The sequence below is a fragment of the Orcinus orca genome, chromosome 2 (assembly GCF_937001465.1).
Source record: "Orcinus orca chromosome 2, mOrcOrc1.1, whole genome shotgun sequence".
NCBI classification, from domain to species: domain Eukaryota; kingdom Metazoa; phylum Chordata; class Mammalia; order Artiodactyla; family Delphinidae; genus Orcinus; species Orcinus orca.
The window spans coordinates 55,303,728-55,328,059 of record NC_064560.1 but is presented as its reverse complement, the minus strand read 5'-3'; the positions used below and the strand labels follow the sequence as shown (position 1 = coordinate 55,328,059).

The window sequence follows — 24,332 nt, the reverse complement described above, 5'->3', positions numbered from 1 at the left end:
CTACAGGCCACATCTTCAGTGACCAAATGTAGTTGTTACTTCAGCCAAAACTTGACACCTTTGCTGTCTAACGTGGTGACCTCCAGCCACATGTGGCTATTTAAAGTCATTCAAAGTACATAAAACTAGAAATTATGTTCCTCCTACACACTGAAGCCAGATTTCAAGTGACCCACAGTCATATTCACCAGCACGGCCACACGGAGAGTGCCGGAAAGCCTCCTGGGCAGCACTGGTCTTCGTGCCGGGAGATGGCTGTGGACTTCTGGCTAATTAATACACGACACTGTCCACCAGGACACACACAACTAGACATACCCACGGCCTCCAGAGAATTTGGGGGCACCATGACCCCCAGCAGCCCTGTGGATACAAACCTGAAGGACCAGCACACTCTGCTCAGAAGTCGGAAGTCCTCCCACACCTGCTCCTGAGGGGTCACTACCACCCCTGAAGCACTCACCCCACACATTCATGAGAACACAGTGAGGCGTAAGGAGCGAGCATGCCCACAAAATGGAAGAGTTTCAGTTCATTCAAAGTTAAGGTTAATTTGGTTTTTCCTCACTTCTGTCAATTTTCTGTACAGCACATCAGTTTCCTTTCCTGCTTTAGTGTGGCACCCTCTACACCTAACCTTAACTAATTCAGGACGTTACATTAATTGAGGCTCACTGTTTTTATAATTTCTTGTAAAGCAATAATAGATGTAAAAGATTTTAGAAGATCTGACTTAACATTTGACTCTAGGACATAAAAATGGAAGATTATTTCTTTTAAAAACAAATACTTTGACTTTTTAAATTAAAATTTGCCTGTTTTCTCTAAAAGTAAAGTATAGTTTTTTAAGAGCTGGTTAATCAAGTGCAATGTAAACTGACTTGGTCTCCATGGGCAGCCTCTGGACTTCCCCAGAACCATGAATTCCTTCAAGGAGTCGATATATGCTCCAAAAAGTACTTCATTTTATGTCGGATCATTCTGACATACTCTTATTTTAGGAAACAGGCCATAGTTCAGTCTACAGCCACCATCTGTCCTTAGAATACAAATGAGCAATAAAAGGAAGTCTCTAGAAGCATCCTTTGAAAGGTGTCCCCACAATTCTAGAGCCCCACAGCTTTGTATAGTTTCTAATCACGCACGTAAGCAGCTGAAATGAAAAACAATTTCCCTTTTGTATGTGCCCGTTTCCACATTTGCTTGTACAACATTCCCATTCTGCCTGGACCAGCAGGGAAGCTGGTGTGGGAGGCAGGGCTGGCCTGGGACACGTGCTCAGGAGAAAAGGTGACCTGCAAGTTAATTAATGTCCCCTCCCCCAGCACCCCTCCCCCCCCCACATTCCTACACAAGGGGTTAAAGCAGGATAAAGAGAACAGCAAAGACAGCGTTAGTGGGGCAGCAACTCTCAGAAAGGCGGGAGGCTAAACCTCGAGGTCGGTTTGCTGTCCCCTCCTGCTCTCCGCCTGCCCCGCCCCCCAGGCGTCTCCAGGACTCACTGCCTCCCCAGGGCCCACGCATCAGGCCAGATTCCCCACTGCCTTTTTTCCTCCCTTGAATATTTCCTTAGGTGTGTATTTCTAATGCTACATTTATGATTTCATCGGGTCAGTTTTAGTGGTTTAAAGCTAAGTCTCAGTTTCTAGGAAACGCCATCTTGTCATCAGCATCAACTCCAGTCCTCTGACTTCTGGTATGTTAGTAACAGGACCCTGATGTCAGACGCGCACTCTTCCACACGTGGTTTGGACCAAGTGACAGTGTTAACTCATGTATTAAAAATATCTTCATCTTGCTAGCTACTTTGAAATATGTTGAGTATTATTTTAAGAAAACAATTGCTTCTCATTAATATAGAGTTAATTTCAAAGTTACACAAGCTTTTACTACATTTATTGCTTTCGTCTTCACCATATCCTCACTAATTTCTTTCCTGGTGCAATTTATTGCGACAATTGATTCAACCATTTATCTCTGTGTTAGGTACATGCAGGGATTTTTGTTTCTTTGTTATTTGTTTTGTCTCTAAAAACAAAGCACTAATAATAATAGTAATAATAAAACATTAATGCCCTTGTGGTCTGTTGCATCCTTTGCAGGCAGGTAGTCCAGCGAAGCGGGTAAGGAGGTAAAGCTTATAGCTTCATTACCTGAGTGCAAATCCTTCCAGTATCACTGTTTAGCCGAGGGCAAGTAACTGACTCTTTCTGCCTGGTTTCCTTCTCCCCTAATCTGGGGTAACATTAACTGAGAGACACAGGATTGCATCTACAAAGACTCATCCAATTAATGTTCATCTCCTGTTGTGACAGTAGATTCAAATTTGACCCACAATTGGGATACTTTTCACCCCTACTCAGGAAGCTTTGTGGATATTTAGTAGTAATTCCCAGATACTCAAGTCAATGAAATTTTAAAAAGTGTTTCTGGACAATAAAGTCTGATGTCCTTGCCTCATCCCAATCCGTCCTTAAACTGCCCCAGTGCACTGAACAGGGAGACCTAGCGAGCCCCTCATTAGCACAGTTTCCCCATCACCACGCATCAGGCAGAATTCTTACCGTATGTTTTACTTGTCTGTGTCTCAGTTTGGGGAAGGGGAAAAGAGGGGTCAGCGGGCTCAAAGCTATACCATGGAGCAGACCTTAAATATGAAAATGACTCTTATGCCCCCATCACCAGTATCAACGATAAAAGACTTCCTGATAACACTTGGAGATCTGAGAGACCTTTCTAAAATGACTTGTGACTTTCATTCTAAATCGTTAGACAAACAACTCATTCAACAGACTGCAGAAAACGGGCCACAAAATGACCAGGAGGCACATGATATCACGCAGAGAAGAGGGAACAGGGACCACAGTTAAATCTGTAACTAGGTTTAAGTACAAAATCCCTAAGAGACTTAGGTGGCCGGATTACAAATGAAGAGCAACCGTCCCTGCATGAGTAACAAAGTCCCTCCCTAACAGCCTTCCCCAAATTCACAGTCATGGGTCCAATCCAGTGTGATCAATAATCGTTAAAACAACAAAAACACCACCACCACCACCTTTAGATCAATCTGGTGGAGGGTGATTTTGAGAGTCACTAGAAAAAGCGAAACAGACCCAAGATCTGACTAATGGGCTGCTTGCTCACTTGGTCTTGGTGGTGACTTCATCACTGTGGAATGCCGTCTCACTTTTGTCTGTGGCCTTCCTACTGCCCCTTCCGATTCTGCCACTCCCAGGACTTCTACATGGGAGGACTACAAACATGGCTGAAGCACTTAAAATTATTTTAAAATGGTTGTTTGAAAGAACTAATATAATTAATGAAAAAAAAATATGCCTCAATTTGAGTTCCAGGACTATTATTACTTCTGCTGGAAAAGAAAGTCTAGTAAATCTTCTTTCTGTGCTAAAATGCAGAGACCCCTGTTTGGCTGTATACAGTTTGCAGCCCACTGGCAATCTATTCGCTTCCTGTGACTACAGTCAAAGAAATTTAACTTGGAATCTAATAAAAGAAAACATTTCTTTCAAGTTGTAGGCTTGCCTTGGGGCTTAGAGTTAACACTGGGTCCACTTCCTGCAGCCTTGGAAAGCCTGCGAGGGAGGCCTTTAGGGCAAGGCTCGGGGCTTCTGTGCACAATGCCCAGAGAATGCAGAATGTTCTGTGTTCTCTCTCACTCTGAATTGTTTATACTTGCGAAATAACCTATATTTACTCCTCAATTCAAGATGACTTGTCTATGTGACTGAGGCGTAAAATGATACAATCATCTCACACACTCAATGCAGCAACCATCTCCTTACAGCGCCACCCCCCAACCCCTGCCCACAACTTTTCAGTGGTGAAATGATGTTTTTATTTCCCTTTTAATCCTGACATCATTTATTCTCTCAATGCTATTTAATAAAATGACCAAATGATAAAGGAGAAAAAGAGGTATTTTGAGAAAGGGTTTCATTTCTGGCTTTAATTATAAGGATAGGGTTTTTTCTTTTTTTTTTCAGAGAAAAAATTCTAGTGATAAAAGAACAGCATTTTAATGAATGCTAACTTTTAATAAATCTTTTATAATTTGTGGATATATTCTACTCATAAAATATTTACAACTCAATGAAAGGAAGGAATAGACAAGCTATACACGGAGCTTGACAGCCTCATGTGCTTGGTGGTGAAATTATCACAACCATGGGCCTCTACTATAATGTATTAATAAAGTGAACAAATGATAAATATGGAAACTCCTGAAAGGTAAAAATTCTTCAGAAAAAGTCTTTAGGCCGAAAGCTATACAGGGTATCCCTGCTAAAACAAGGCCATCCTACTGACCATGCCGTCCTTGCAGAGAATCTGAAGACACACCTTTTTCTACTAAATGATGAGGCACCTGCTCCTTATCTGTACTTGTGGCTGCACTGAACTCACAATAGGGAAAGGAAACTAAACATCTTCTGAAAGAAAGTAACTTTACAAAGAGATGTCCATCATGTCTAAGTGTTCTTTTAAAACAGAGCTGGAGAAACCACAGAGATCACCCTGTTCAGTGGTTCTCCACAGATGCTGCATGGACCACGGAGGGGAGCGGGCCTTCTGTACTCACACGGCTCAGCCCTGCAGCTAGGCCTGACAAATCTTGGAAGGTAGAGCCCAGACACCTGCAATTTTAATAAGCACCTTATTTCATTCTTCTCTACAGTACCTCTGTTTTCCTAGTCCCTTTTCAAACACAGAAACTCTAATCCGGGTTGTCCAAGAAGGTAGAACCAACTGTCTCACAGTGACATCGTGGGTTTTTCTCATTCATTCTTCTATTCCACAAACTTTACTGAATGCCCACACTACACAGGCATCACTGTCACAGCAGTAGGGGCTACAGAAGTGCCCTCAGGGAGCTTACAGTTGAGCAGAGATAAGACATTTACACAAAGAGGTAGGATTCAAGGTAGCCTGCAACAAACACAACAGGAGTAGGCTAACTAAAGGGATCCAAGGCTTCTAAGTAACTAGCCCTCCTCCTGGTTCAGGTGATCAAGAAAAACTTCAGGGAATTCCCTGGCAGTCCAGTGGTTAGGACTCCGTGCTCTCACTGCTGGGGCTGGGTAAAGGCCAGACGGGCAGGAAGGATAGGCAAGCAAGGACAGGAGGGGCAGGGAGAACTCAGCTTACCGTCTCATGTGCTGCCCAGTGTGGACATCGTGGGCGGCTGCAGCCTTCATACAGAAGTGCTCCAACTGAACGGAATAGGATGGGGTGGGGAACAAGACCGTCCCTGTACACGGGGGTGGCGTCTCCCCCAGGCTGCCAGGCTGCCCCGCGGGACTGCTCTCCCTGACTCCTCAGACTGTCCTCTTCTCAGACTCTGAGGAAGATCTGGACCCTGCCCTCCCCACACCCCCAGTTCTGTAGGGAACCCCCATATTCACCAGTGTCTTACATTCTTTTATGATGTGAACCCAGGCTCAGAGGGGACTGGCCCCTTCCCTGGGGCCCCGCTCCCTGCAGGAGCGGCCTGCAGGCTTGGGTTTAGATGTCCTGCCTCTCAAGCTGTGCTCCCCCAACCTCCCAGTTCTCTTTAAGATCTGGCTGTAAGGGGCTCCCTGAGACAGCATTCCTGAGGGGAAAGGGAAACCCAAGCAGCACTTCTGAAGGCCGTGGGGAAGGGCTTCAGGCCTTAAGGCTTTGTTTCATCTTCCTTCTCCTTGATCAGTAAACGCCCCCAGGCATTTACTGACCACAGGCAGCAGACGACTGCCCTTGTGTTTTTCAGCTTTAGAACAATAACAACAAAAACTGATAAACAAACAGATTTCTTTCCTGCTTTGGGCCAGTAAATTAAAAAAAGAAGTGAGCAGGGGACTTCCCTGGTGGGCAATGGTTAAGAATCCACGTGCCGGGGCTTCCCTGGTGGCGCAGTGCTTGAGAGTCTGCCTGCCAATGCAGGGGACACGGGTTCGAGCTCTGGTCTGGGAGGATCCCACATGCGGAGCAGCTGGGCCTGTGAGCCACAACAGCTGAGCCTGCACGTGCGTCTGGAGCCTGTGCATCTGGAGTCGGTGTGTCTGGAGCCTGTGCTCCACAACAAGAGAGGCCGGGACAGTGAGAGGCCCGCGCGTGGCAATGAGGACTGGCCCCGACTCGCCGCAACTGGAGAAGGCCCTCGCACAGAAACGAAGACCTAGCACAGCCAAAAATGAATAAATAAATAAATTGAAAAAAAAAAGAAAAACCTCACTCACTTAAAAGAAAAAAAGAATCCAGCTGCCAATGCAGGAGACACAGGTTTAAGCCCTGGTCCGGGAAGATCCCACGTGCCATGGAGCAACTAAGCCCGTGCGCCACAACTACTGAGCCTGCACTCTAGAGCCCGCGAGTCACAACTACTGAGCCCGTGCACCTAGAGCCCGTGCTCCCCAACAAGAGAAGCCACCGCAATGAGAAGCCCGTGCACCGCAACAAAGAGGAGTCCCTGCTCGCCACAATTAGAGAAAGCCCGCACACAGCAACAAAGACCTAAAGCAGCCAAAAATAAATAAAATTAAAAAAAAAAAAAAGTGAGGGGAAGAAAACGGAAAGCTGATAGGGGTAGGGGATTAAGAGGTACAAACTACTATGTATAAAATAAATAAGCTATAAGGATCTATTATATAGCACAGGGAATGTAGCCAACGTGTTTAAATAATTTTAAATGAAATATAAGCTATAAAAATATTGAATCACTATGCTATACACCTGAAACTAATAGTATTGTAAATCAACTATACAATAAAAATAATAAAATTTTACTATTTGGCTTTTTAAAAAGTTCCTATTTTTTAAAATTTTTTCAGGAAATCAGGTCAATAGTAAGACATGAGAAAGAAACAAAAACTTAAATATTAAGAAAGAAGATAATTTTTGCATGTGTTTCTAGGAATCAAATGGGAAACTATTAGATTTAATTTAAAAGTGAGTGAATACAAGATACACAAAATTAAAATACCAAGTATCGGTCTGAAAATATGATGAAATGAGATTGAAACACAATCTAAAATAAATAATAATAAACATAATGAGAAATGAAAGGACCTATTTAAAGAAAATTGGAAATTTTGGTGGGAAATACAAAAAATAAGATTTGAGTTAAATGCACAGTCCATGCCATGTGCTTGATTAAGAAGACTAAACATTTTTAAGTGGCCAGTCTTCTCAAAATAATTTGTAAATTCAAAATAAGTATTCCAAAGTTCCTCTGAAAAAACAAACAGGAAAGAATCACAAAGAAAATTTGCAGAAGAATCCTGAAGGGGGTTAGCCCTATCAGATACTAAATTATTTAAACAGTGTGGCACTAGCAGAAACACAGATAAGCAGAACAACTAGAGACAACGAAGAAATAAAACCTACTCATATTAAAAAGATATCACATGGCTTCCCTGGTGGCGCAGTGGTTGAGAGTCCGCCTGCCGATGCAGGGGACGCGGGTTCGTGCCCCGGTCCGGGAGGATCCCACATGCTGCGGAGCGGCTGGGCGCATGGGCCATGGCCGCTGAGCCTGCGCGTCCGGAGCCTGTGCTCCGCAACGGGAGAGGCCACAACAGTGAGAGGCCCGCGTACCGCAAAAAAAAAAAAAAAGATATCACAAATCAATCAAATAAAATGGGGGAAAGATTGAGCCAACTTGGTAGCAATTCAAAAAGAAAAAAAGGCCCCTCATCCAATTCCATATACTGAAATAAATTCCACATGAATTAAAGAGTTTAATAAGAAAAAGCTTTAAGGTAGAAAAATATATTGGATAGCTAAAACTTCTGGAAAAGAAACACCAAACTGCAAAAAATATTTGCAGTTAGAAATGATTATCAAGACTAATAGCTCTGCAATAAATAGAGTTATAACATTTGTATTAGATTTGCTAGTACCATGGTAAACTAGTATAAACTTTTGGGAAGGTAATTTGGCAACACATGTAATTGGAATCTTAAATATATTTGTATCCATGATCCAGTAATTCCACTTCTGGGAATCAAGCCTAAGGAAACAATCACATATAATAAATACTCTCTGTGCACAAAGATGCTCATCACATGGAAAAGAACTAGAGACAATCTAAAAAAGCATTAAAGAACAATTAACTGTGCAGCCTTTAAAAACGATGCTTAGGAACAATGTGCAATAATATTTAAGTTTTATAATGTTAAAGAAAAAGCCTAGGTACTAATTGCATATTCAATGAGGAACATAACTTTATTTTTTAAACCTAGATTTATGTATAAAATACTAAACTATTTCATTAAAATATTTATTCAAACACTATATATACTCATTATATATGTGTACATATATAATGTACTATATATACATTTACATATATTTTATATAAACATTATATATAATACACACACCCATCACCTGTTTAATGCCTTTAATTTGTTAAAAAAACAAAGCATAAGGCCAAAAGTACATTAATGTAGTACCCTGACTTACCAGGGTTCAACTTAACGATTTTTCACCTTTACGACGGGGCAAAAGCAACACGCATTCAGCTGAACTGTACTTGGAATTTGAATTTTGGTCTTTTCCCAGGCTAGGGGTGTGCAGTGTGATCCTCTCCTGCGAAACTGGGCAGCAGCCCCCAGTCAGCCATGCGATCATGGGGGTAAACAGCTGATATACTTACAACCATCCTGGACTCACAGAACCATTCTGTTTTTCACTTTCAGTACAGTATTAAATAAACTATTCAAAACATAAGCTATTCAACACTTTAGTATAAAATAAATGGGCTCTGAGTTGGATGATTTTGCCCAACTACAGGCTAATGTGAGTGTTCTGAACACGTTCAAGGCAGGCTGGGCTGAGCTACGATGTCTGGTAGGTTAGTGTGTATTAAATGCATTTTCAACTTAGAATATTTTCAACTTAAGATGAGTTTATCAGGATGTAAGCCCCACCTTAAGTCGAGGAAGATCTGTATTACCATTCATTTTGAAGGGTAATATTATAATTAATCCCAGAGCATCCTTAAGTCCCAAATTTTTCACCAAAATAAAGTCATTAAAAAAATACCCCATTATGAATTAAATGTATTATTAAATAGTACTTATATTTAAAACAACAAATCATTTAAACCTTAAATACAATTCATTAGTCTCCTGAAATGGGTGAATAACACACAAACATTCTCATAAAAGTTCTTTTTTGTTTCTGCCTCCACTAGCGTACATCCTAAAACTACATTCCGTAAGGAATGGCTCTGGCCCAGTGTGCCCAGAACTACAAGGGCATCTCCACTCATTTTCACTCCTGTCACTACAGTGACACCCCAACAGAAGCACAAGAAGAATGCCGAATGCAGTGGAATGCTATTAAAAGGACTAAACATGGGGCTGAAAGCCTGGCAAGAAAATAGGAGAAGGAGGAACCCAGGGAGGCAGCAGACAGACTGGATCTCACCAAACGCTCGAGCTGACAAATGCCCAGAAAATGTGCTCCACGGAACCCAAGGACTCCTGCTCCGCGGGACCAAGAGGTGGCAAATCCACTCCCCTGGCTGGGTAACCAATCCCGGGAAGGAAATGAGACGAGAGGCCTCAAAGTAAATCAGACTCGTAGAACAGATCGATGTATATGGTTTCAGTGTTAAGTGCAAGATAATCTTTGAGTGACTGTCATTTAAAGTGTTTAATATTTTAGAAGACCTGTCAGAATGGTCTTGTCATCTGTAAGCTGAAAGATGTACCAGAAGTGTATTGTTTATAAATAATACTGTTATGTTTGAGATAACTTGATTATTGTACAAATAGTTTACTATATTTTGTTTGTTTGAGACTTTTTTTTCTATTGCGATTGTAAATTTGCCTCTCACACATTTTAAAGGCTTAAAAATAGAATATACTAAACCCATAAATGTAGTTTAAAATGTTGGAGGAAAATCCAATTAACTAAAATTAATCAACAATTAGTCTAATTTTATGCAAAATAATTAGATTCATTAATAGAAAATAAGATTTGTAAACTGAAAAGGAAAATTAGCTTTTTAAAAGTAAAACCTCCACAAACTGAACACCATTTTTAAAAACAAGTAACTACAAATGTCCTTTGTAAGGACAGCAGTCCCTCTGGACATTGTGACCTATCACTTACTCCTCCCCAGCCTCTCCTGCAGCCACGGGAGACTTCCTGTGAAGGCTAGCCAGGCCCCAGCCCCTCCGCAGCCTTCTCCCACTCTGAGGTCACACTAAGTCATTCATCTCACCCTCCAGGGAGACCCAATGCCAAAAGGCATGATCAAGTCATAGTCATTTTACTAAAGATTTCACGGGGAAAAGGTCAGCAAAATTAATACTTTTTCCACATACCAAAAAATTTTTAATTTTAATTTCTTCCATTAGATATCTCCTTTCTTCTGCTCAAAAATTCTCTTTCCTACCAGTTTCATTAACTCTTTTGGCCTCTCCCACACCTCTCTTCAGATACAGTTCTGACCCTCACCTGCATGCCCCACTCAGGAGAACAAAAGTTCCACGGTGGCCAGACAGTGGCCCTGCTCCCCCACCCACCCTGAGTCCACCACTCCAGTGTAAAAGCCCAACAAAACTGGGTAAGATAGGATCCTGCTGCCAAGGAAATGAGATTTTTCTTATATCATTTAAAATAAAATCACTATGATAAGCCAGTTGAAACAAAACGAGAGTTAAGGGGATACAGGATATCATAAGGGAATAGAAATACAGCCACTCCACTATTTTGCAACGCCATCAGTTAGATCTTTATGCTACCCAAGGCAATCTACAGATTCAATGCAATCCCTATCAAATTACTAATGGCATTTCTCACAGAACTAGGACAAAATTTTTTTTAATTTGCATGGAAACACAAAAACCCCCAAATAGCCAAAACAGTCTTAAGAAAGAAGAATGGAGCTGCAGAAACCAGGCTCCCTGACTTCAGAATATACTACAAAGCTACAGTCATCAAAACAGTTTGGTACTGGCACGAAAACAGACATATAGATCAATGCAACAGGACAGAAAGCCCAGAAATAAACCCATGCACCTACAGTCAATTAATCTAAGACAAAGGAGGCAAGAATATACAATGGAGAAAAGACAGTCCCTTCAATAAGTGGTGCTGGGAAAACTGGATAGCTACATGTAAAAGAATGAAATTAGAAGATTCTCTAACACCATATACAAAAATAAACTCAAAATGGATTAAAGTCCTAAATGTAAGACCGGATACTATAAAACTCCTAGAGGAAAACACAGGCAGAACACTCTTTGACATAAATCACAACAATATTTTTTTTTTGACCCGTCTCCTAGAGTAATGGCAAGAAAAGTAAAAATAAACAAGTGGAATCTAATTAAACTTACAAAAGAAACTATGAACAAAATGAAAAGACAACCTACGAACTGGGAGAAAATATTTGCAAATGAGGCAACCAACAAGGGCTTAATTTCCAAAATATACCAACATCTTATACAGCTCAATATCAAAAAAACCCCCCAACAATCCAATCAAAAAATGGGCAGAAGACCTCAATAGACATTTCTCCAAAGAAGACATACAGATGGCCAACAGGCACATGAAAAGATGTTCAACTTGGCTATTCATGAGAGAAATGCAAATCAAAACTACAGTGAGGTACCACCTCACACTGGTCAGAAAGGCCATCATTAAAAAGTCTACAATCTGTAGACTTGTAATAACCTATAATGGAAAATAATGCTGGAGAGGGTGTGGAGAAAAGGGAACTCTTGTACACTGTTGATGGGAATGGAAATTGGTACAACCATTATGGAGAACAGTATGGAGTTCCTTAAAAAAAATAAATGAAGAACTACCATATGATCCTGCAATCCCACTCCTGGGCATATATTCAGAAAAGACTAAACTCTAATTTGAAAAGATACATGTACCCCAGTGTTCACCACAGCACTATTCACAATACCCAAGATATGGAAACAACGTAAATGTCCATCAACAGATGAATGGATAAAGAAGATGTGGTACATATATACAATGGAATATTACTCAGCTATAAAAAAGAATGAAATATTGCCATTTGCAGCAATATGGATGGGCCTAGAGATTATCATACTAAGAGAAGTAAGTCAGACAGAGAAAGACAAATATATATCACTCTTTCGTGGAATCTAAAAAAGTGATACAAATGAACTTAGTTACAAAACAGAAACAGACTTACAGACTTAGAAAACCAAATTTTGGTTACCAAAGGGGATAGCGGGGTGGGGGAGATAAATTAGGAGTTTGGGATTAACAGATACACACTACTATGTATAAAACAGATAAACAACAAGGACCTACTGTATAGCACAGGGAACTATATTCAATACCTTGTAATAATCTATAATGAAAAATAATCTGAAAAAGAATAGATATATATATGTAAAAATGAATTACTTTACTGTACATCTGAAACACAATAAATGAACTATACTTCAATAAAAATTTTAAAAAGACTAGAAAAGCTGGAAATAGGTATGGGCATTCTAAACAAGCTCAAAGCCCAGGTGAATCACTCCCACTGCAATGAAAAGCAATTACATATGTTACACCAACAGAGCCACTGTTGGTGTGGTTTCCTAATGGAAAAAATGGACAGCTGTCAAGAAATGGAAACCAGAGGAATATTTTCCCAGTTTTCAGAAAAGAGCAAAGAGTAAAAATACGGAAATTGCAAACTGGTAAATATGATATATGAAATATACATAAGCAGTTCAATTATCATAATAAATTCATTGAAAAGGTGGGGTTTCTCTTTTCCTCCTGATCAAGGTACAGTCCTTGATGAAAATCATACAGCCAAGAGGATCCCATCCTCAAAGAAACCCACCAAATAATCATCTAATAGCAGGGAACTGGACCAGCGAATTCATTTCTTCACCAAATATGCCTTAAATATTTGTTCTGTGCCAGATGCTGTCACAGGTACTGAGGATACAGCAGGGAACAGGCACAAAGCCCAGCTCTCCTGCAGTTTATATCCCAGTAGGGAAAACACAACTGACAAAATAAATATGTAAGCACAGGGAACTCTAGTCAACATTCTTTAATGACCTATACGGGAAAAGAAACTAAAAAAGAGTGGATATATGTCTATGTATAACTGAATCACTTTGCTGTACAGCAGAAGCTAACACAACACTGTAAATCAACTATATTCCAATAAAAAAATATGTAAAACATACAGTATACTAAACGGTGCTGGGGGCTTTGAGGAAAAAAAATAAGGCGGGGGAAAGTGAGAGGGGACGGGAAGTGTGACTGTAACGGGGGTTCCGGCACAGGTGACACTAAAGCAAGACTGAAGCACTGAGCATCCCGGTCATGCAGCTATGCAGACAGGCCGAGCGGCTGCAAGGGCCTGGCACAGCGGTGCACGTCCGGACGGCCGGGGCAGCCGCAGCAGACACCAGGACACGGGAAGGCGGGCAGACAAGAAGGGACAGCCACGGGCTTTACCCAGCGTGAGACGGGAGCCCTGGCGGAGCTCTGTGCGGAGGAGTGACACCCACAGCTTCCCTTTTCACAGGATCCTGAGGTCCTCTGAAGAGTGTGCTAGGAAAACTGACTGCAGGAGGGCAGCGTGAGAACCGGAAGTTGCCAATGAGCCACTGCACCAACCCAGGTGAAAGGTAGTGCCAGCTCAGGCGCGGGTGGCAAATGCAGGCGGGGAGAGGCAGTCACAGGGGCATCAACTCTGAGGTGTGGCCAGGAGAGCCCTGCTGATGGACTGAACACAGCCGAGCACGAGAGAAAGGGGGCAAGGATGAGCCCAGCGTTTCTGGCCTGAGCAAGAGCAAGGACGAGGTCACCACTAACTGAGATAGCAGGTAGGGGAGGAGTCAGATCTTGGTTTTGGACTCAGTTTGAAGCGAGGGCCTGTGTGATTCTGGAGTCCAGGAAAGAGGTCCCTATTAGCATTTGGATGTACTAGGCAAGCCATGAGGCCGGCTAAGGCCAGCAGGGGAACGAGTCCAGAGCGAAGGGGAAGCCCAGGAACCAGGCCCGGGGCCAACACTGAGATGTGGGGCAAAAGGAGAACCAGAGGCGTGTGGGTCCTGGGGACATGCTCCCAGGCAGAGAGGGTTTCATTTGTGCCGAGGACAGTCCAGGAGGCGGAGGCTGGCTGACCAACACGACTGTGACCTTGGCAGCACGAAGGTCTGCCAATAAGCCACTGGTGACTTCCCAGGAGAGCGGTTTCAGGGGAGCAGTGGAGACAAGCGCCTGATTCAAGTGGATAGGAAAGAGACTGGGACACAGCCGACTCTTCTAGGCTCCAGTGCTGACGCCTGTCCAAACTGTGGAGCCTCAGAATTCCAAAGCCTCCTTTGCTCTTAATTCTCACACAAGACTTCCTTGTTTCCAATTAAACATCTCCTGTTTTAGTTTTTAACACCATTTCCTTGTATTTGGTCCTCTATAAACTGGGAAAAAATATTCTGTATCTCTCTAACATGGACAAAAATCTGTTAACGTTTTATATTCTTAAAACCAGTAGTCAAGGGACTTCCCTGGTGGTCCAATGGTTAGGAATCCGCCTTCCAGTACAAGGGACACGGGTTTGATCCCTGGTCAGGGAACTAAGATCCCACATGCCATGGGGCAACTAAGCCTGCATGCCACAACTAGAGATCCCGCATGCTGCGACTATAGAGCCCACATGCTCTGGAGCCCACGCCCCACAACTCGAGAGCCTGTGAGCCACACAAAAGATCCCACGTGCCGCAGCCAAGACCCGACACAGCCAAAAATAAATAAATAAATAAATAAATTTTTTTTTTTAAATAGTAGTCAGTAAGAAAATAATTCCATTTACAATAGCATCAAAAGGAGGGGCTTCCCTGGTGGCACAGTGGTTGAGAGTCCGCCTGCCGATGCAGGGGACACGGGTTCGTGCCCCAGTCCGGGAAGATCCCACATGCTGCGGAGCGGCTGGGCCCGTGAGCCATGGCCGCTGAGCCTGCGTGTCCGGAGCCTGTTCTCTGCAACGGGAGAGGCCACAACAGTGAGAGGCCCGCGTACCGCGAAAAAAACAAAAACAAAAACAAAAAAAACCCAAAAGGAATACGATACTTAGGAATAAATTTAACAAAACAAGCACAAGATTTGTATACTAAAAATTACAAAACATCCTTGAAAGAAATTTAAAAGGACTGAACTAAAAGGAAAGACATCCAATGTTCAAGAACTGGAGGCCTTAATACTGTGGAGTTGGCAGCATCGTACCAATCGCTCTACAGACTTAGCGCAGCTCCATCCAACTCCCAGCTGTCGGACTTCCCTGGCGGTCCAGTGGTTAAGACTCTGCACTTCCACTGCTAAGTGTACGGGTTCCATCCTTGGTCAGGGAACTAAGTTCCCACATGCTGTGTGGCATGGCCAAAAAAAAAAAGTCTCAACTGCCTTTTTAAAAAAAAGAAATTGACAAGCTCATCCTAAAACCCATATGAACATACAGTGGACCCAGAATAGCTAAAACAATCTTGAAAAAGAAAAAAAAAGTGGGAGGATTGACATTTCCCAATTTCAAAACTTACTGCACAGAGTGGCTCTGGCCTAAAGAGGGACACACAGATGAATGGAATAGAAGCTAGAGTCCAAAAACAAACTGTACAAACAAAAATGTATTTATTGTCAATAGATTTTAAACAAAGGTGCCAGGACAATTCAACAATTTCAACAACTGATGCAGAACAACTGGATAATAACATGCAAAAGTATGAATCTGGACTCCTACCTCACACCATCTACAAATTAACTCAAAGTGAGTCACCAACTTTAAATGTAAGAGCTAAAACTAGAAAACTCTCGGTAGAAAACAGAGGAGTGAATCTTTGTGACCTCAGATTTAGCAATGGTTTCTCAGATATGACACCAAAAGAACAATCAACAAAAGAAAAAGCAAATAAATTAGACCTCAAAAGGATTTTCAAAGTTTTGTGTTTCAAAGGACAGCATCAATCAAGTGAAAAGACAACCGACGCAGTGGGAGAGAAATATTTGCGAATAATATATCTGATAAGCGACTTCTATCCAAAGTATATAAAAAATGCCTATAACTCCATAATAAAAAAATAAATAACCCAACTGAAAAATTGGCAAAAGATGTGAATAAACATTTATCCAAAGAAGACATACAAATGGCCCAAAATCTCACAAAAAGATGCTCAACAAGATTAACCATTGGGGAGATACAAGTCGAAACCACAAGGGAATTCTAATTCTCAGCCACCAGACTGGCTATAATCAAAAGATGAACAGTAAGGAGCACTGGTGAGGGCATGGAGGACCTGAGCCCTCAGACATGGCTGGTGAAAATGGAAACAGTGCAGCCGCCATTCAGCAAGGCACAGAACTGTCAGATGACTTAGCAATTCTCCTCCTAGGTTTATATCCAAGAGAAATGAAAACATATGCCTACACAGCCACAAAACATACATCCGTACACAAATGTTCACAACAACATTACTCAAAATAGCCACAAAAATAGAAACAGCCCAAATGTCGATCAATTGATACATGAATAAATAAAATGTGGCACATCCATATGATAAAATATTATTAGGCAACAAAAAGGAATGAAGTACTGATACATGCTACAATATGAACGAACCTTGAAAACATCACACTAAATGAAAGAAGACTATATTATTCCATTAATATGAAATGCCCAGAACTGGCAAATCTACAGTAGAGACAGAAAATAGATTAGTGGTTCTCTAGGGCTGGTGGAGGGGATGAGGGAGGGAACGGGCTGTGACTAAGCCCAGGATTTCTTTGTGGTGATGAAAAAGTTTTAAAATTAGATTGTGGTGACAGCTGCATAACTGTTAATATATTAAAAACCACTGAAATGTATACTTTAAATGGATGAATTGTATTTTATGTGAATATCTCAATAAAGCTGCTACATAAAAAACAGTAATCAAATCTCTAACCGACTCTATGTTAAATAATCCCAATTTTTAAAACTCTGAATAATTTTCATTATTTGTTATTTTTCTATGATCCATTTTTCTGGCTTTTTTTCCCATAACCTTTAAGAGATGATAGCTTAATTAAAGTGCTCATTTAATCTAGAACAGGGGTCAGCAAACTACAACCTGAGAGCCAAACAGAGCTAAGAATGGTTTTTATTATTTTAAAGGGTTAACAAACAAACAAAAAAAGAATATACAACAGACACCATATTTGGTCCACAAAGCCTAAAATATTTGCTGTCTGGTCATTACAAAGGTTTGCTGACCCATGATCTAGAACAACAAAGTGAGTCTGCACAGTACACTCATCACAAAATATATTAGAAACATGTTCACTCTGATCCATATTCATACTGTGATTAGCTATGTTTAATGCACAGAGGAGGAATAAACGGACTGTATTAAACAAACTCCCTTTCTACTAATATAATCTATTTTAAATGTCTATATTCCAGGCTGTGAGTAACCACAGGTAATTTGGAGAAACTGATAACTATATACACAACTGCCCCGTCCAGAAGACAAAAGCGATACTGACTCAGGCAGGTGCTACAGTCGGACCTTAAAGGTTATTGTGCAAAATCCATCAGATTTTGGCCAAATCACTTTGCGACGATAAAATCAAGGATGTACTATCTTGACTGTGAACATGTGTGAAGGAAACCTGACTCAGAACTGGAGGCGGGAAGCTGGGAAGGAGGGTGCCGGCCCAGCCCGCAGGGCTCAGCAAGAAGGAGGAGGGTCTCCGGACGACACCACAAGCTGCAGGGTTCTTGCCTGCAGCCACAGGGAAGCTGCCACCATTCTGCGCTTTCGTTTTCCTCCAGTGACTTTTATTCCAAACATCTTCTGCCAGCCTCCTCCTTTCCTCCACAAAGAACGTTCTCCTCTGTTCACTGGATTAGCCTAGGGGCCACCAGTTTGCTTGTTCCGAACGGCAATTCCTCTGCTATTCTCAAATAAATCTTTTCTGCTTAAATAAAATTGCTCTTTGTGCTATTAGACGTTGACATGACCTGAACCCTGCGAGTTTTCAAGTGCATTATCATCTTACCATCCCCACTGTTTAGTAGGTGTAATGCTAGCAGAGTCAGGATTCAGGCTCTGCTTCCAAGCTGCACAGCCTGCACCTGTGATGTAATTTCTGACTCTGAGGATTAGATGAGTAATGAGCACAGGTCAGCACACAGCCTGATGCCGGGCACAGTGGGCCCTCAAGTTAGATTTGGGTTCAAATCAACGAAACCTACTGAACGTCTGCTCTGTGCCTGGTGCTGAGTCTGCTGGTCCAGAGATACGAACGGAGAAGATGTGGAATCCACCCTCCAGAACTTCACAATCTAGTGAAAGAAAGAAACCTTCCTCAGTAGCACAAGGGTCAATGTCTGTCACAGGAATGCGCATAAGATACCGAAGTCAGGCTGGGTAGGCGAGGATGTCTAGGAGGGCTTCCGAGAAGAGGTGTCAGCAGAGCAGTGAGCGGCCTTCACAGAGGAGAAGGGATGAGAACTGGCACACCTGGGGAAAGGCTGTAGAGAGGGACAGGACGTTGAGCGTCTACCACTGAGGACAGGCCATCTCCCCTTTATGTGTCACAGTGCAACAGTGCCGGTCACCCATCCTGGAGATCACAACACAGACACAGGTCCCTCTGAACGATCCTTGACCGGCACATAGCTGCTGTTTGGTTTGACCACTCTTGCTTTCATAGTCATAGCTGGGTTCAGCCAATGCTAGCCGGCAGCATAACTCTGCATTTCAGACCTCCAGAGCAAAACTGCAGAACTACAGCTGTATGAGGAGGCGGTCCCTGATCCACACCGCTCGGGCTTCCTCTTCCCATAGCTTCCAACAACCACAGAAGCCCCTTGCGCGCTCTGATCCTCAGCCATGAACTAGTGTCACTTTTTTTTTTTTTTTGCGGTACGCGGGCCTCTCACTGTTGTGGCCTCTCCCGTTGCGGAGCACAGGCTCCGGACGTGCAGGCTCAGCAACCATGGCTCGCGGGCCCAGCCGCTCCGCGGCGTGTGGGATCTTCCTGGGCTGGGGCACGAACCCGTGCCGATGCGGGGGACACGGGTTCGAGCCCTGGTCTAGGAGGATTCCACATGCCGCGGAGCAACTGGGCCCGTGAGCCAAAACTACTGAGCCTGCGTGTCTGGAGCCTGTGCTCCGCAACGAGAGGCCGCGACAGTGAGAGGCCCGCGCACTGCGATGAAGAGCGGCCCCTGCTCGCCCCAACTGGAGAAAGCCCTCACACAGAAACGAAGACCCAACACTGCCAAAAATAAATAAATTAATTTAAAAATATATATATATATTAAAAAAAAAACCTTTCCAGAATGTTAAAAATCAATGTTACCTCAATTTAAAAAAGTTTTTAATAAAAAATAAATTTAAAAATAAAGTAAAGAAAAAGAAACTTTCTATCCAGTCACGATACTCATGTAGGTTTATGGGGGTAGATTCCTAGTCCCATATACAAACACCTTTTAAAAATGACCAGGAATATGGGAATCTTCTTCATTAATGCTCCTTTTTGACCATGAAGCAGTTCTGTTAAGACAGAACTTCTCTACTCAATAAATTGCACTAAAGTACCATTTGCCCTGCCCTAAAGGAATTAGTTTGATCCAAAAGAAACTGATAAGAGCTAGAGAATGTGGAAACCAACAGTTCAGCAAGTTAACAACAGTTACATGCCATTCACTTCCAAGGGAAAAAACAACACAACTGCCAACCCTATTTAAGAAAAGTACGTTTTCTATCTCACAGGCCAGGTCTTGACCTGAGTGATTTACAGGCAAGCGAAGCCTCAGTGAACAAGGCCAGGCTTCTCACAAACACACCTGCCCGGTCCCCTCCACCGCTCTCACACCATCTCCCGTCTTCATACACTCAGAGGAGGGTGAGCCTGAATGAAGCAAAACTTTCCAACTCATCTATGTGTCATCTTCCCCAAGCTCTATATGAAGCTCGAGATGAATACAAAGGCACAACACGCATACCACAAATTTAATATTTAGTTTCCTTCCAGGATCAAATGTACTTATAATATTGTGTAATATTTACCTAGAAGGATCTCCTTAGCATTTGGTGAAACAGTAGATAAAGATTAAAGCCTTACTCATTGAGAAATTATTAAGTGTTCACTCTGACATGTTTAATCTTACCAAGTTTCAAAATACTAAAAAATCAGAAAATTTCCCTTTGCAGTCTTGGAGATATTTGTCCTTTCTTTCTCAGGAATCGGAGTAGAACTTTTGTGAAAAGCAGCAGTCTAAGCAGATCATAGCAATGGGAAATTCCTTTATGGGAATTTAACTTTTAAAACTCCAAATGAAGACATGTATTTGCAGTAGGCAACCTGAAGACAAAATACCACGCTCAAACAAAATGAGCTGCAGAGCCGGGGAACAGGCCTGCTCGGGAGCAGCTCCATTTGTTATCAATTCTTTGACCTCTCCGAGCTGGGTCTGAGGCCCAAAATACGCAGAGCAGATTTCAGCAGAGTTGCCTGAAGGCCTGTATCTGCAAACAGGAGGGAGGGCTGGGGCAGAGGGGCAGGAGAGGAGGGGGAGGAGGTTCAGACCCCAGGACCACAAGCGGGCCTCAGGCTTTTGTTCCAAATGTGAGCAGATCCATTGAAGGGCTTTGAGCAGAAGAGCCACAGGGTCTGATTTACATTTGAAAAGGACTGTTCTGGCTGCTGGTTGAGATCAAACTGGGTGGAGAAACAAAAGGATGGCGTGGACCTCGCAGGCAGTAGAGGAGGGGTGAGAAGTGATCAGATGCAGGATATAATTAGAGGGGAAGATGCAAGATGTAAGAGGAAGACAAAGGTACATCTCTACCTCGTTTCATAAATAAAAATAAATTCCAGATTGTTCGATGAGTTAAGGTAAACCATTGAATTGAAGACTAGGTAAGGGCTACAAACAATTTACAAAACAAGAAATACATGCAAATAACCATACCAAAAGATTTCAACATCACTAGTAATACGAATTGCACTATATAAATACAAATTAGAAAAAAAAGAAAAAAGGATGCTTTCCCCCCTGCTCTGATTAGAAAAGAAATTTAAAGATAATCGTAGTGGTACGGATAGTATTCCCCAAATTCATGTCCACCAGGAACCTCAGAGAGTGACCTTACTTGGAACAGGGTCTTTGCGTATGTAATGACTTAAGATGAGATCATAGCAGATTAGGTGGGCCCTAAACTCAATGGCTGGGGTCCTTCTAGGAAGAGGAGAGGACACACAGAGATACAAAAGCATGGGAGAGGCCATGTGACAATGGAGGCTAGACTAGAGTGATGCAGCTGTAAGCCAATGACTACCCAGGACTGTCAGAGCATCAGAAGTAAGAAGCAGCAAGGGAGAATCCTTCCCCAGAGCCTTCAGAAGGAGCACAGGCCTGCTGACACCTTATTCTGACTTCTAGTCTCCAGAACTGTGAAAGAATAAATTTCTGTTGTTTAAAGCCCCCAAAATTGTGCTACTGCAGCCCTGGGAAACCAGTACAGTAATATATGATGTTACCGAGAGTGTGGGAGGCAGTCAAGTCTCGTTCCCCATTGGCAGAGCCTAAGTCAGGGGTACAACCTTTGGGAAAGACCGTGTCACAGTGCTTACACAGTTCTAAATGATCAGATCTCTTGGACCAGGAATCCAATTTGAGAGATTTATATTCAGCAAATAATTAGCAATGTGTGCAAAGATTTAAAAAGAAGAATGTTCATCCAAGGGTTACAATTGGAAAGAATATAAACGTTCAAAAATTTGGAATTAGTCAAGTAAACTATGGTGTAAACTTACAATGAAGTATCACGTTGCTATTGAAACGGACCTTGATTGGAAGACAGTTTGGTAGTTTCTTACAAAACTAAACATATTCTTACCATACAATCCAGCAATCACACTCCTTAGAATTTACCCAAATGAGCCGAAAACTTAGGTCCACACAAAAACCTGCACATGGATGTTTACAGCAGCTTTATTCATAATTGCCAAAACTTGGAAGCAACCAAGACGTCCTTCAGCAGGTGAACGGACAAGCTTTGGTACATCCAGACAATGGAATATTATTCAGCAAAAAAAAAAAAGAAAAAGAAAAAGAAATGCACTATCAAGCCACAGAAAGACATGAAAGAAGCTTAAATGCATATTACTAAACGAAAGAAGCCAGTCCAAAAAAGGCTACATAGTATATGATTCCAACTATATGACATTCTAGAAAAGGCAAAACTACAGAGGTAGTAAAAAGATCAGTGGTTACCAGGGGTAAGGGGGTTGGGGAGAGAGATTAAAAGGTGGAGTGGAGCACAGGACATTTTTAGAGTGGGGAACTATTCTGTATGATACTGTAATGGTGGGTACATGTCATTACACCTTGTCCAAACCTACAGAATGAACAACACAAAGAGTGAATCCTGGGACTTCCCTCATGGCGCAGTGGTTAAGAATCCGCCTGCCAATGCAGGGCACACGGGTTCGAGCCCTGGCCCCGGAAGATCCCAAATGCCATGGAGCAACTAAGCCTGTGCACCACAACTACTGAGCCTGCACTCTAGAGCCCGCGCGCCACAGCTACTGAAGCCCGCGTGCCTAGAGTCCAGGCTCCGCAACAAGAGAAGCCACCACAATGAGAAGCCCGCGCACCGCCGCGAAGAGTAGCCCCCACTCGCTGCAACTAGAGAAAATCTGCACACAGCAACGAAGACCCAATGCAGCCAAAAATAAATAAATAAATAATTTTTTTAAAAACCCCGAAGTAAATACTAATGTAAACTATGGATCTGGGGTGATAATGAGTTATCAATGTCAGTTGATAGTACCCTGGTGTGGCTGTTGATAGTGGGGGCGTGAACACACGTGGGGACAGGGAGCATATGGGAAAACTCTGCACTTTCTGCTCAATTTTGCTGTGAACGTAAAGCTGCTCTAAAAAATAAAGTCTATTAATTTTTTTTTAATTTGAAAGAAAAAAATGATCTTGAAAAAATATTTAAAGCTAAGAATATTCAAAATATGAGATGCATTGTTAACTGGAAAAAGAATATAGAAGCGACCTACAGTCAGATTCTAATTTTGTTTTTAGAAGGAATATATATATTCATGTACTATTAGAGATAACACAGAGAACACTCAAATATTAATAATGGTTATCTCTGAGTGGTGGGATTCACACGATTTTTATGTTTTTCTTTGTGATTTCTTGTATTCTCCAAAATTTCTACAATAAACATGTATTACTTTCATAGTCAGGAATGTAGAGTTAATGTCATTTACAAGTAATAACCAATGCAGGGGTCTAAGAAACCTAAGAACATTAATCTGAGAAAAAACAAACGTCCTTTAAACTCCTTTTCTTCTACTAAGCAGCCTGCCTACCTCTTCAGGGATGCTGAAATCCATGGAGTACGAACAACCTCTGATTCCCTCGCTTGCACAACGAAGTTTCCTGGAATATTCACCCGCTCTATCTTCCATTCCTCTGTCACTTACTGCTCTTTAAAAATAGAACTGAGAACAAAAGTGCTCTTGAAAACTAAAAATATGGGAGAAGGGGAAAAGGAATCAATGGAAATTTGGAAGATAAAGTTGTGAAATAATCTCAGAAAGCAGAAAAAATAAAAGGATAAGGGAGGTGGGAAATAGAGATAAAAAGAGAGAGAAATTAAAAGATAGTCCAACAGTCCCAACAAGAGAGGAAGAAAACACCACTAAACAACTTCCCAAAGTCTGGAAGATATTTTCTGGTTTCAAGTTTCTACTTGGAAGTTTCAAGTGCCCATCACAATGAATAAAAAAAAGACCTACTTCACAGCACATCAGAATACTGGGGATAAAGAGAATTTCCTAAAAATTTCCACAAAAGGGGGAGGAACAGGAACACACAAAGGGTTGAAGATGAAAACTCCATTTAGGGACAAGACTGGAAACTGGAAGGCTGCAGAATGAGGGGGAAGTGACCTCTGCCCTGGAATGGTACCCCCAGCAACCATCCAGTGGGTGGGTGACAGGGACGTTCTCAAACATTCAGTTTACCAAATCCTTTGACACGACAGCAGCTGACGGCCTACTCAACAACCATCCTCCTCCGTTCTTGCTAACAAACCCTGACTTTATTCCTCTATTAAGTGGTCGTCCGTTTTGCAGGAAGCGGGGGCATCGGCCCCAGGAAGGCGAATTCTTCCTAGAAACCAGTTATGGCGATTCCATTCCCTGTGCTATGGCCTGAGATGTGAACTAAAGTTGGCGAAGAGGTTTTGAGAAAAGGATTTTCTGGCCTTTAAAAAGAGGCTCAGCAGAGAAAATGGTTCATTTTTCGCTTCTGG

The 24,332-nt window shown here is 42.2% G+C and overlaps 1 protein-coding gene across 12 annotated transcripts in view; it reads right to left on the bottom strand.

The window, feature by feature from the left end:
- TJP1 (tight junction protein 1) overlaps positions 1–24,332 on the bottom strand; it is a 343,097-nt gene that overhangs the window by 160,623 nt on the left and 158,142 nt on the right. The gene's annotated exons all lie outside the window — the stretch shown is intronic.